The sequence below is a fragment of the Amblyomma maculatum genome, chromosome 7, assembly GCF_055883805.1.
Source record: "Amblyomma maculatum isolate TAMU_Amacu chromosome 7, ASM5588380v1, whole genome shotgun sequence".
Lineage (NCBI taxonomy): Eukaryota > Metazoa > Arthropoda > Arachnida > Ixodida > Ixodidae > Amblyomma > Amblyomma maculatum.
The window spans coordinates 4628750-4642830 of record NC_139350.1 but is presented as its reverse complement, the minus strand read 5'-3'; positions in this window follow the sequence as shown (position 1 = coordinate 4642830).

Genomic DNA, 14081 nt, shown 5'->3' with positions numbered 1-14081 from the left:
GCAGCAGCAGCAGCAGTCCTAGAGGCGACAGTCCCAGCAGCCGCAGCAGCAGCAACAGCAGCAGCCCCTTACCCACGCAAGGCACGCTTCCACCACCTCCGTTGGCGGCCCTCCGGATGCGCGTGATGCCCTAATTGCGCGCCTACAGGCCGCGCTGCGCGCACTAAGCGTGCTGCTACCGGAAGGCTCTGAGGGTCGCCGCATCTGCGAGGAAGCGACAGGCCCTCCTACACTAAACAGTCAACACCATGGCTAGTCGCCAGGAAGCCCCTCGCATTCCCTCAGTCTTGCAGTGGAACGTGCGTTCCCTCGCGGCGGGGTATCCCGAGCTCCGCTCGCGCATAACATCAGAGCAACCAGAGGTAATCGCGCTACAGGAGACGTACGTCCGCCTCTGGGAATGGGAGCCCCAAATGCGGCTGCCCGGATACGTTGGCTACCATTCACCAACAAATTGTGAGGAGGTGTCATGTACGGCAATCCTCTGCGGCGACCCGAACCACCGACCTGGGAAATCTCGGGCCTTTATTTATGTGCGGCGCGACGTTCAGCATGCTCTCGTCGACACGGCGGCGGCGACGAGCAACGCCCAGGAGTGCGTGGCAGTGACAGCGCGTGTCGGAGGTGTTGACACATCATTGGCAAGTGTTTATGTGCGCCCAGCTGTGGCCTGGAACGTGTTGTGTTTCCGTGCAGTGTCGTCGCGTTGTGCCCCACGCCAACTAATCGTTGGGGACTTCAATGCTCATCATTGTGCGTGGGGAAGTGCGCGCAATGATCGGCGCGGTGACGACTTGCACAACACGGCAACACAGCTAGGACTCGCCGCCCTCTACACTGGCCAGCCCACCTTCCGACGACGCGGTTCGCCCGGCTCCTGCATCGACATAGCGCTCGCGTCCAGCCGCATCGAGGCGACCTGGCATCGTGCGCCATCTCTTTGGGGCTCGGACGACTTCTCCATCATCATACAGCCCACTGCTAAAGAAGCGCTCCCCATGCGTACCTACTCAATAGCAGATTGGGGCCGCTTTCGCCGCGAGGTAGATGCCGCCGCTGCAGCCGGTGCCGATTTCTTCACCAGTTCGTCCGAAGCGCTCTCGCAGCCACGCGTCACGTAGAAGTGCGAGCTGGTCAGCCAACACCCAACAAGAATCTGCTCGATCTGCGTGACAAGAAAGACATGGCAGAACGCAGGGCGCTACGGACGGACAGACCGGAAGGCTGGACGGTTTACAATCGGCTGGACGCGGCAGCAAGGCGGCACGCTAACAAGCTCTACCGCCGGCAGTGGGCTTCTCTGTGCATTACGATGGAGAAGGATCGCAGCTCCCGGCGGCTCTTCACCACCCTGCTGCGCATCACTACACCTCAGGCGAACCCTCAGCCCCTCGCCGCTCTCGCCGTCTCAAGCGGCCAAACAACTCAACAACTAGCTGAGCGGTTCGCTGACCGGTTTGCGCCGCAACGCCCCGCGAGCACCGATGCCATCGCAGCGATTACACCGAGAACAACTGCTGATGCCAATGTCCTTTCCTCCGCCCCGGACGACGGCCCGTGCAACGCGCTCTTCACAGCGGTGGAACTGAATGACGCCCTGCGCCGCTGCACCCGCCGCTCAGCGCCCGGGCCCGACGGGATGACCTACCAGATGCTGCGCAACCTGGACGCGGAGCAACGTCAAGTCCTTCTGCTGCAACTGAACCTAGTGTGGGAACGCGGGGAGCTACCGGAGGAGTGGCGCACAGCGGTCGTCTGCCCGCTACCGAAGCCAGGTCGCTCACCCACGGAGCTCAGCGGATATCGCCCTGTGGCGCTGACGTCGGCGGCCTGTAAGGATATGGAGCATATGGCGCTTCAGCGGTTACACACGCGGGCCGCGGAGGCGGACTTGTTCGATGAGCGCCAGACAGGCTTTCGAAGGATGCGCTGCACGGCGGACTCAATCGCAGACGTGGTTTCTGCGCTCGAGCACGCCGTAGCGGCGCGGCAGGTCACACTGCTGTTGCTTCTCGACGTGTAGAGTGCGTTTGACAACGTCCACCGTGCAGTGATCCTCGCGAGGCTGGAAGAGGCAGGCGTGAACGGGCGCTTGTTGCGCTATGTGCAGGGCTTCCTCAACGCGCACACTATTTGCGTGCGTGCAGGAGGGGCTCTCTCGCGACCCCGTCCGGTGGATCTAGGCGTTCCGCAAGGATCGGTGTTGCCGTTTCTATTCAATGTGGCGATGTCGGCGGTGCCGGGCTGTCTGCCCGCAGTCAACCGGCACCGTGTGTACATCTCCATGTACGCGGACGACATCGCACTGTGGTGCGTGGGACCGCCGGGCGAGGCTTCCCGCGTCAGAGAGTGCCTTCAGGGGCCCTTTGCGCGATAGACGCCCAGTTGCGGGATCTCGGTCTGGCGCTCTGCCAGGGCAAGTCAGCGGCCATGGCCTGCGGCGCTCACAGGGGCGCCCGCCTTTCACCGCTAACGTTGGCTGGGATGCCACTGCCGTGGAAAAGCTCCGTGCGGTACCTGGGCCTAGATATCGACCAGCGCCTTTCCTTCCGTCCCGCGGCAACCATGGCATGCCAGCAGAGGAAGAGGACCACCGCCGCCGTGCACGAGCTCACCACCCGGGGCCAGGGGATTTCCCAGAAGGCTGCGCTGTGCCTCTACAACGCAGCAGCCGTGGGGGCGATCCTCTACGTACTTCCACTCGTGACGGTGCGCAAACCATCGTGGAGGGCACTGGAGGTGCAGCATCGCAAAGCGCTGCGAACCTGCCTTGGCCTGCCGGGTAACTCTCAATGCGAAGCGACACTCGCCGTGGCAGGCACGTGGCCACTGCAGCTACAGGCCACACAGCGAGCGCTGCACCACATCGAGCGCCTTCACCGCGCACCAGACGGCGGCGAACGCTTACAGCGCCTTCGGAATTTCCCACGCTCTAGAATGGGCGCGGCGCTGTAGGAGTATGACCAGCTGACGCGTGCCACGCCCCCCTACGGCCTCTGCTCCCCCTTGCCCCTCACGACGGACGTACAGCGCGAGACCATCGGCATCGCGGGAAAACGCAGCACACCACTCTGTGTGGTGCAACAGCTAGCCAGAGCCGTCATACGCGAGCAACTAAGCGACCATGTGCTTGTTTTCACTGACGGCTCCGTGGCGAGAGAAAGCTGCTCGCTCGCCGCAGCGGCCGCTATCCCTGCCCTGCAGTTGCACCGCCAGCAAAGAGTGACACACCTGGGCTCTTCGACCATGGCAGAACTACTGGGTCTTCGCCCGGGCCTTGACCTATTGCTCACCATTGCTCCGCCACCACCCAGGTGTGCACTGCTGTGTGACTCCCGCGCCGCCCTCAGCCGCCCGCAGACTCCCGGCCGTGGCACACCGCTGCTGTGCGCGATACGCGAGCGCCTCGAGCACCTCGCAGAGCGAAATGTGCAGAATTCACGCGCAGTGGGTGCCCGGCCACTGCGGCATACACGGCAATGAGCAAGCCGGTGAACTCGCCACCGCCACACATCAACTCCCTCCCAGCGATGAACTTCTCGCTTTGGAGGACGTGCGCGCGGTAGTCTATGACCACCTCCGTCAGCAACACCCGGACCCACGCATCGCGCGAGGAGAGCGCATCCCTGCTGTCGGCGCCTACAGCGTGCAATGCTCATCCGAGTGCGCGTCGGCTGCGTGTGGCCCGGGGTAAGACGGGTGCGCCACGGGCTATCGTCGAGCAACGTGTGTGGTGATTGCGGTGCAGTGGAGACATTGGAGAACATGCTGCTTCGCTGTACCGCATCCGCAGAGCTACGTCGCGAGATGCTCGCGGCTTTAGGGCGTTCGGAATCATCCCGGACAGCATCGAGACGCTCCTGTGGCCGCGAGGCACTGCGCGAACCCGTGACAGGGCAATGGTGAGCCTCTGTGCGTTCATCGAGCGGGCGGGCTTGAAGCCTCGTTTGCTCTTCGCCAGGTAGTGCGTGCGTGACCTGAATGCTCCGTGTGTGCTACCTTGGACATATGCTGCCGGGCGCCCCACCCCGGCAGCTGGTGCATTGTGTCGCGAGTGCGATCTGTCTGCGACAGGACGCTACGTGCGCGCGACTATGTATATACATCAATGGTATTATATATATATATATATATATATATATATATATATATATATATATATATATATATATATATATATATATATATATATATATATATATATATATAATTTGTAAACAATTGCAGTGGCCGCTCGCGCGCAGGCATTTGTGGACAGTGCTCGGACACTTGCGCGCGAGCGATGCGAACTCGTTGACCGTCTGCACTTTGTAAATAATGTACGAAGCTCCCCCTGTCCTTTCTTCCTATCGCTCCCCTCTCAGCTTCCCCTCGCTATCCTCTCCCTATCCCCTTTTCCTTCCCGCCAGCCGCAGCTCAAGTGCTTTAGTTTTTTAGACAGCAGTTGCCGCGGCCGGCAATACTCTTTTCGTTCTTTTTGATTATTAAAAAAAAAAATAAATCAACCACTACAACCACCATAATAGTTGGAATTTTCCTGTGTTCGTGACATCGGAAGAGAGGACAGGACCCCGTGGTTTTCGTTTAAGCCCTGTTGTAGAGTATTAGCTTTAAAAATGAAATATGATTCTCGTTGTTCGCGCTCACGAGTGTTTTTGAAGCCACTCTGTAATATAGTGATTTTAAGATTATCGAACTCATGTCTTTCCTTGCAAAGGTGCTTCGAAAGGGGGATGTTGGGAAGGGTTTGAGCGTGCGAGCGGTGGTTATTAAATCTGAATCGGAAGGAATTATCTGTTTGTCCAATGTACTGCATACCACAGTCGCCACACTCGAGCATGTAAACAACGTTGCTAGAATCGCAATTTAAATCTTCTCGTATAAAATGTTTGAAATTTGATTGGGTGCTTTTAGCCAGTGCTGTGGACTGCATGTGTTTACAGATTTGACATCGGCTTTTTCCGCATGACGTGCCACCCAAAGGTCTCGGTTTATTGACAGTTGAGTGGACAACGTGGTTTAGTAAATTCTTTGGTCTTCTGTATGACCTGAGGAGCCGTCGATATTATTTTGGAGAGTCGTTGACTTTGTTCTATGATATTGAAATGTTTTTAAGGACTTTGTTAATATTCGGGATATTGTCTGCGAAGGTTAGAATGAGATTACAGTGTTGTGATGTTGGCTGTGATTCCGCAAGGATGTGATGACGATTACTTATTTCAGCCCTTTTTATGGCATCTTCGATGATAGAGGGCGGGTAGTGTTGTTTCTCTAGTGTTACTCGCATGCGATTGGCATTTTCTTGAAAATATACGGATTTTGAGCAAATTCGTTTGAATCTGATTGCCTGCGAGTATGGGATTGAAGTCTTGCAGTGGCGTGGATGGCAGCTTTTGAAGTGAAGGTATTGTTGTCTGTTTGTGAGTTTTTTGTAAACGCTAGTGATTAATGCGCCCCCTTCAACTCGAACCAGAACATCTAAGAAATTGATTTTACTAGTTGAGTAGGTGTGTGTGAAAGAGATATTAGGGTGTATGTTGTTGAATGAGGTGATAAACTTAACGAGTTCGTCCTGTGTTTCGGTCCAAATCATGAATATGTCATCCAGAAAGCGTTTGTAAAAAATTGATTTGATTGCACATGAGGACAAAAAGTCGGACTCAATTTTGCTCGTAAGTATGTTTGCGTAATTTGGAGCCAATTTGGTGCCCATAGCTGTACCACTAGTTCGAAGATAGTATGAGTTGTTGAATTCAAAAGTGTTAAGTTTAAGGACCAGATTGGCTAGTGTCTCGATGGTACTTGGACAAGGAGAGTCTAAAATTTTATATTTTTCGTATGCTCCGATCATGGCCTGGATTCTGTCGTCATGTGGGATGTTAGTGTAAAGTGACACCACGTCGAGGGTGACTAGGAAAGCGCCATGAGGGAAGGTAACATTGGATAATTCTCCCAGGAAATGATTGGTGTCGCGTATGTAAGATGGATGTTTCGGAGGTATGTGCTTGATTTGGGAATCGATATAATCTGAAATTGGCTCTGTGAGTGTGCCGATACCGGAAACAATAGGTCGTCCTGGATAATTCTCTTTGTGTATTTTCGGGAGCATGTAGAAGCGCCCCGCTGAGGCATTTTTTGGCGTCAGTGCCTTACTTACACGTAGGGGTAATTCACCTTCATCGGTTAGTTTAGTAAGAGTTTTTCCTATGATGCTCCGGTGTTCAGCGGTGGGGTCCGATGAGAGTTTCTTATAGAATTTTGGGTTATTGAGTTGACGGTTGCCCTCCTGAATGTAATCGTCTTTGTCTAAAATGACTATACCTCCACCTTTGTCGGCGGGCTTAATAACAATGTCAGTTCGTTTGCCGAGTGAGCCTAATGCATTACGTTCTTTCCTTGTGAGGTTAGGTGGGCCAGATCTGCGTGTCCCAAAGGCCTGAAGAATATCCCCTTGTACTGCTTTTATATACAGGTCCAGATATTTTTCCCTACCAGGTTTGGGCGTCCACGGTTCCTGAGGTCGGGGGAAGTGCGGATTACTCGAGTTTGGTCTATCGAAAGAATATTCACGTAGTCTAAGATTTCGAGAAAAGTTATCCAGATCTTTGAATAATTGAAATTCATTGTACTTTCCATTACTTGGACAGAATTTTAGGCCGCGTGACAAAAGGGACTTGTCATCGGAGGTGAGTTGAGAGTTTGAGAGGTTAACTATAATTTCTGGAAGGTGTGGTTCCTGGGGTGTTTGGTATAATGTGGTTAGGTGTTCGGTTACGGTTTTGAGGTTCTTGTTGGATGGGTGTATGTGGCTCACTGGTTGTAATTCTTTTGTAGGGTGTATGTTTGCATCCACAATTATGTTATTCCGGGAGAACTTTTTAAGTTTCTTTGTCTAAATTTTCACAGTTTTGCAAGACTGGAAGACCTCAAGCTCAGTTGCCTGTGATGTTGAAAGCAACATGTTGTGACGCGCCCGCCTCTCCTCGAAGTTTAATGATGCTAACGTTCGTTCGAAGTGCTCAATTGCTATTTTCAAAAGTTTAAAAGATGCGCCGAGTAGTTCTTTGGTCCCTGGTAGTCGTGGGATTCCGAAAGGTTATTCATCGATGGGGTTAGGGATAGAGTAAGTCCTCTCGGTACAATTTCCGATTTCAGATATATTCGAAGCGATTTTACGTGGAGCTAATAATAAAAAAATAATAAATAATAAATAATAAAAAAATAATAGACAAACGAATCAGGCACGAGCTCCACGTAAAATCTACCTGCCGCACCGACACTGTGGATTCAGGACCTGCCCCTCCAGTAATCGCAGCTACCTCACCCACCGCCGGTTTCTCGCCCCGATATCGGTACCGCAATCCGAATGAGTGGCGTACCCATGACAATCGTCCCATCTGCTTTACTTGTTCCCGCGTTGGCCACATTTCCCGCCACTGCCGTAGCCGTTGGTACACGCCATCTCGTCAATTCACCTACGTCGACCGCCGCGGAGACTATGCCCCTCGCTATACCTCACCTCGCCCCGACCAGACCACTGTTGACCCCGATGTCCCTGCTCATGCTGCCAACCGTTCACCATCCCCGCAGACCCGGCGCTCGCGTTCTCCTCTTCCTCGCCGCCGTTTGTCCCCGTCCTATTCCAGCCATATACCGGAAAACTAGCCAATGCAGCACCCGGAGGTGACGCTGCATTTGTGACCCAGACAAGATTCGTGCCGTCAGCGATTTTCCCACTCCACGTTCATCCAGCGATGTTCGAAGATTTATTGGTCTATGTTCTTATTTCCGACGATTCGTCCCGAATTTCGCAGCGCTAGCTCGTCCTCTCACCAAACTCCTAAAGAAAGACGTTTCATTCTCCTGGCGGCCTGAACAAGTTGCAGCTTTCTCGGAACTTATTGCTGCTCTCACAACTCCACCCGTCTTGGCCCATTTCAACCGATCTGCCAATATTGAACTTCGCACCGACGCAAGTGGCCATGGCATTGGAGCTATACTTGCCCAGCGACAACACGGCCACACAAGGGTGATTGCGTATGCCAGCCGCCTCTTATCTACGTCCGAACAAAATTACTCTATCACAGAGCGAGAGTGCCTGGCACTCGTTTGGGCTATTACAAAATTCCGCCCTTATTTGTTTGGCCGGCATTTTACTGTTATAACAGACCATCATGCCTTGTGCTGGCTTTCCTCCCTCAAAGATCCTACAGGCCGTTTGGGGCGCTGGGCGCTTCAATTACAAGAGTATACATTTTCCGTCGTGTACACGTCCGGCCGGCTTCATCAAGATGCAGACTGCTTGTCCCGTCATCCCGTCGACTCCCCTAGTCCTGCCGACTCTGACGATGACGCATGTGTCTTGTCTGTGTCGGCCTTTTCTAACATTGCCGACGAACAACACTTAGATCCTTTGCTCCATTCCATTATCCTACGTCATGACCTACGACCGACCTGATCCATCTCTTGCCTTATATGTACTCCACGAGAACACCCTATACCGACGCAATATGCGACCAGACGACGCAGACCTTTTGCTCTTCGTTCTTCATCATCTGCGTTCCACCATCCTTGACCAGTTTCATGATGCTCCAACGGCTGGTCACCTGGGTGTCTCTCGCACATACGACAGGCTGCGCCGACGCTTCTACTGGCAGCGGCTCTACCGCTCCGTCCAGCAATACATTGCCGCATGTGAATTGTGTCAGCGTCGAAAGAAGCCCACAATTTTGCCTTCAGGCCATTTGCAGCCGATCCCCATACCCACTGACCCGTTCTCCCGTGTAGGTGTTGACCTTCTTGGGCCCTTTCCAGTTTCCGCCTCAGGGAACAAATGGATCGCCGTCGTCATCGATTATGCTACGCGGTATGCTATTACCAGAGCCATCCCGACCAGCTGCGCCACAGACGTCGCTGACTTCCTCCTAGAAAACGTGATTCTACATCATGGTGCCCCTCGTTAACTACTAACTGGCCATGGCCGCTGCTTTCTGTCGCGAGTGGTTGAAGAAATCCTCCGTTCGTGCTCCGTCCGTCACAAATTCACCACAGCCTATCACCCCCAGACCAACGGCCTCACGGAACGCCTAAACCGTACCCTCACAGACATGCTATCCATGTATGTGTCTGACGACCACCGGGATTGGGACGTTCATCTACCCTTTGTGACATTCGCCTACAATTCATCAGTCCATTCTACCGCTTGATACTCCCCATTTTATCTGTTATTTGGCCGACACCCGTTACTGCCCTTCGACACCTCACTACCCGCGGCAGACGCCACCAGTACTTACGCCACTGATGCCGTAGCCCGCGCTCATGATGCCCGCCGGATAGCTCATGCCAGGCTCTCTACATCCCAAGACTCTCAAAAGTTCCGGTACGACAGTTGCCACCTTGATGTCCACTACACTCCTGGGTCACTCGTCTTGTTGTGGCTCCCGGGCCGTCGCGTGGGCTTGTGTGAAAAACTTTTGCCCCGTTACGCAGGCCCTTACCGAGTTTTGCGCCCCGTGACAAACGTCACATACGAAGTTGAATCTGTGCCTCCGGAATCCTCGTCCAGAGCGCCATCCTCTGAAATAGTGCATGTGTCCCGCATGAAGCCCTATTATGCACGTTCTGTTTCACAAACGTAGAACGCACCGGGACTGCGCTTCTCCCGAGGGGGGTAGTGTTACTGAGCGGTATTCGCTGGCCGTGCTGACGTAAAAGAAGTGCGACAGACTCCCAGAAGAAGAAGACGCAGACGAGTGCTTTGGTGTGCGAGTGCTGTGCTGTGATTATCCTCAGTGGTGTGGACAACTGCCGTACTGTGAAATATTTCCCGTAACAATATTTACGAGCAAGACTGAGTCCGACTTTTTGTCCTCATGTGCAATCAAACCAGTTTTTTACAAACGCTTTCTGGATGACATATTCATGATTTGGACCGAAACACAGGACGCACTCGTTAAGTTTATCACCTCATTCAACAACATACATCCTAATATCTCTTTCACACACACCTACTCAACTAGTAAAATCAATTTCTTAGATGTTCTGGTTCGAGTTGAAGGGGGCGCATTAATCACTAGCGTTTACAAAAAACCCACACACAGACAACAATATCTTCACTTCAAAAGCTGCCATCCACGCCACTGCAAGACTTCAATCCTATACTCGCAGGCAATCAGATTCAAACGCATTTGCTCAAAATTCGTATATTTTCAAGAAAATGCTAATCGCATACGAGTAACACTAGAGAAACAACACTATCCGCCCTCTATCATCGAAGATGCCATAAAAAGGGCTGAAATAAGTAATCGTCATCACATCCTTGCGGAATCACAGCCAGCATCACAACACTGTAATCTCATTCTAACCTTCGCAGACAATATCCCGAAAATTAACAAAGTCCTTAAAACATTTCAATATCATAGAACAAAGTCAACGACTCTCTAAAATAATATCGACGGCTCCTCAGGTAACATACAGAAGACCGAAGAATTTACAAAACCACGTTGTCCACTCAACTGTCAATAAACCGAGACCTTTGGGTGGCACGTCATGCGGAAAAAGCCGATGTCAAATCTGTAAACACATGCAGTCCACAGCACTGGTTAAAAGCACCCACTCAAATTTCAAACATTTTATACGAGATTTAAATTGCGATTCTAGCAACGTAGTTTACATGCTCGAGTGTGGTGACTGTGGTATGCAGTACATTGGCCAAACAGATAATTCCTTCCGATTGAGATTTAATAACCACCGCTCGCACGCTCAAACCCTTCCCAACCTTCCCCTTTCGAAGCACCTTTGCAAGGAAGGACATGAGTTCGATAATCTTAAAGTCACAATATTACACAGTGCCTTCAAAAACACTCGTGAGCACGAACAACGAGAATCATATTTCATTTTTAAAGTTAATACTCTACAACAGGGCTTAAACGAAAACCACGGGGTCCTGACCTATCTTCCGATGTCACGAACACAGGAAAATTCCAACTGTGATGCACAAAGCACACATAGCAAAGTCGTCTGAGGTCATCATCTTTTTTGAATGCCAAAGTGTTTGCGTGTTCTCGTCTTGTCAAGGCCACTTACCTCCTACCGCCCTCCCTCCTTTCTGTTTTCTTTCGCTTGCCTCCCACTGTTTTCTAAGCTAACACCCTTCCGTATCCACCTCCACCCCCCCCCCCCCCTTTTTTCAGTTGCACCGGCAACGATTGTGGCGATCTCTTTCTCCCTACCCCCACTCTTCGGCTGTCGTGGCCAGGAAGAGTGACAATAGCCCGCATTCTTTCGCAGCAGAGGCTATGCATCCTGGCACCTATGTCAGCGGAATTCGACAGGCCTGTCGAGCTCAGAGCTGCGCCTGGGATGGCACACCTGGACATCATCCTTCCTTACTGCATCTGTCTCTTTCATCTGTCTCTCACGTTTTGTTTTCCTACCCAGGTGTGGTCTGTGTCCAAACGCTTAAAAGTGGCAACACGATTCAAGAAGATTTCCTCTTGAGAAAGATCGGTCTCCGATCGAAACGTCGAGTGAAATGAAAAATAAAAAATGTTTCCTTTAATGAAGGGTATATTTCGCTATATACTCTTTTAGCAGTCTAGTATGTCATGTTCTCGCAACCTATATATATATATATATATATATATATTAATTTATTTATTTATTCGATACTGTTAATCCCATCAGGGATCCTATATATATATATATATATATACGTATGTATATATTTATAATGGCCCGAACTGTTTAGATCTTTATTTGTTCCTGTTCTACAGCCGCTGGCATGCGGATTTATCATTGCGATTCTCGCGCTGATCAATTCTATATCCTGTGTTTGTTCATGCTCGTTGTCGGGATGCGATACGTTGTCATTCTTTTTGTCGCGAACGATGCGCTCAGATCTGTCTGGAAGATTCTGATCACTGGCGTATGTTTCTACAATGTTCCAGGTTGTGCTAGTAGCAGTTTGCGACATTATCTATATTGTTCTGAGCAGCCTTTAAATTGAGCGTTGATGAGTGCGACGGGCACTCTTTGCTCGACGATCGACGAGCACGTTTTTTCCGATCGCCGCCGCCGAGTTGCTTAATTATTTTGCAGGCGCACGTCAGCTCAATAAAGAGTTTCTTGTCGTGAAGCTGGAACTAAGTCGACCCGGCCTTCACCTGGTAGCGTGCAGAGACTCCGGGTTGATGAAGGATTGAATCTTCGAAGTTGGTAAAATATATACAACAGCGTTAATGATACTTTACGAAAACTTATTTTCACGAAAAAAGGGTATATCAGCAAAATGGCAAGCGTTAAGAGTTCATAGCGAGAAGCGTCTGGATGAGCCATTTACCCAGGGCTCAGAGCGTCATTTCGTGTTCTGCAACGTCCTTAAATCCCTATGTCCAGCCACTCTCTGAAGATGCTGACCAATCAGTTCCAGGGCACACCCCTCAGATATCGGCTACCAATCGAACACACCACTGCACTGATGGTCTGATGCACTGACTGGTCCAGTATTGTTTCGTCGGGCGTGGTCACTTGTCGGGTAGAGTTTGGGAACGGCGAGGAGGTAAATTTCAATTCTTCTGCAAAGATCCGCTATGTTGGTTCCGGCAAGTGGATTTCCTTCTCAGAAACCCCAGTGTACGTGCGCGCCACAAATACTGCTCCCAGCATTGCCCCTTTTCGGCAATTGCAACTCTTTCCTGCATTCACGGGAAATCCTCTAATGGCCGTAATCCTCATGCTCCTTTCTTCTCCAGTACGTCAGTGGACGTGTCACTCAGATCGTCTCCTTTGGAAAATAGGCATTCCTCACTTGACAATAGCGCCTCTCGACGGGAAGGGTGAACAGTTGAACAAAAGCACTTCCGGCTATTTCTCACAGGGCGACGTTTCTTTGTATTTTTCTTGAAGTTCTCTTGACAGGGCCAACTTGGCAGTTGCAGCGTCACGAAAAAGCAAAGCATGCTCACACAAAACGATTCATGTGAACAGGCTCACTTAGAGCTTTTGCACCAACAGCACATATCAATTTCATGCCCACAGGTGCACAATAGTGCGCGCAAGCGAGGACCATGCACGATCACAACAGCCTCGTCTCCCGACAGAAGAGTCACGGAGGGCAGCAGTTGCAGCTGCTGCATGAAGAGACGACTTAATGGCCTGCATATGAACGCTTGAAGCTCGCTGTCGCTTGTCGCGTTGTCTTGATTGTCGTAGGCCAAATTGCTTGAGCTGTCTCTGAAACTCAACCACATGTCTAAGCAAGCACTCGGCTCCCGTCTGAAGAGACCAGGTCAAAAGAAAACTGCCATCGCTGTCCGAGAAAAGCCTACACTCAAGACGCTCAAGACCCACGTATGCCTAGAAAACCAAACGTGCTGCTTTACATAGTCACATATATACAAGCGCGCGAAAAAAAAGAACCTGAGTATCAATTTGGATACATGGTGAGGAGCACGTCGGACCGCTTAGAAGCAGCGGCTAAGCGCGTCCGCATTCCCTTTTAACTTTCCCCTTTTGTATCTTATTGCAAAATTGTACTACTGTAAACTCAAGCTCCACCTCAGAAGGCGACTATTCTTCGATGTCGCAGTTTGCAGCCAAGCCAGGAGACAATGGTCCGTCTCTACGGTGAATTTGGCCCCTCCAAGATAGCACTGCAATTTTTTAATGGCCCATACAGTGCAAGCGCACTCTTTACGCCTACAGGGGATTTTCACTGCGTAGTTAGTGTTAGAAAGCTTTGCAATGACTTCAGCAGGTCCTTCACACTGCACATCGAGCTTATTCCGCCTTGAACCTCTCAGCAACATCACCTGGTCCCCGATACGAAACGTCCTTTGACGGGCTGATGTATCATAGTACAGTCTGGAATGAGCCTGGGCTGACTTCGTGCTGGCCTCGAGTTCCTTAGTGTTATGTAAGCAATTAAGGAGGTTCAGCTACTGCTGTTGGGTCTTCTCCGCGCCCCTCCCAGGCTTCGCGCACCATTCGCAAAGGGGAGCGCAGTGACCTTCCGTACACCAACTCGGCTGGGCTAAATCCAGTGGATTCGTGCGGCATGACCGCAAAGCGAAAAGTGCTGC